The sequence below is a fragment of the Aplysia californica genome, unplaced genomic scaffold (genome assembly GCF_000002075.1).
Source record: "Aplysia californica isolate F4 #8 unplaced genomic scaffold, AplCal3.0 scaffold00145, whole genome shotgun sequence".
Lineage (NCBI taxonomy): Eukaryota > Metazoa > Mollusca > Gastropoda > Aplysiida > Aplysiidae > Aplysia > Aplysia californica.
The window spans coordinates 1,110,525-1,111,248 of NW_004797415.1; positions in this window are offsets into that span (position 1 = coordinate 1,110,525).

Consider the following 724-nt stretch of genomic DNA (forward strand, 5'->3'; position numbering starts at 1 on the left):
AGAAAATAAGATACAGCTAGTGGAGACCTATTTTAAGTAGAAAATAAAATACATCTAGGAGAAACGGTTTTAAAATAGAAAGTAGAGTACAGTTTGTGGAGACAGTTGGAAAATTAAAAATATTATATACGTTGGGAAAACGATTTTGAAATAGAAAATTAAATACAGTTACTGGAGATGGTTGTACATAGAAAATAAAAAACCGCTACTTTAGAGGGTTGGAATATATAACATAAAATGCAGCTAAAGGAGACGATTGGAAAATTGAAAATTAAATACAGCTGTGGCAGACGTTTTAAAACAGGAAAAAAAAATACAGCTATGGAAAAGGGTTGTAACATATTATATAAAATACAGGAAGGGGAAATGGTTTTCAATAGAAAATAAATATAGCTTGTGGACACAGTTGGATAAAATAAAATAAATTACAGCTAAAAGAGGCAGTTGGAATACAGAAAATAAAATGAAGGTGCTGGAGACGGTTGAAAAATAAAAATACAAATTACAAGTAGTAGAGACAATTGTGAAAAAGAAAACAAATACCGCTTGTGGAGACTGTTGTAAAGCAGAAGTAGAAAAAAAAAATACGGTTGGTGGAAAAAGTTGTAAAAAAAATATTAAAATACAACTAGTGGAGAGTGTGCGATAAAGGAAGAAAGAATTCACGTAGGCAAAACGGTTTTAAAATAGAAAATTAAATACAACTAGTGGAAATGGATGGAAA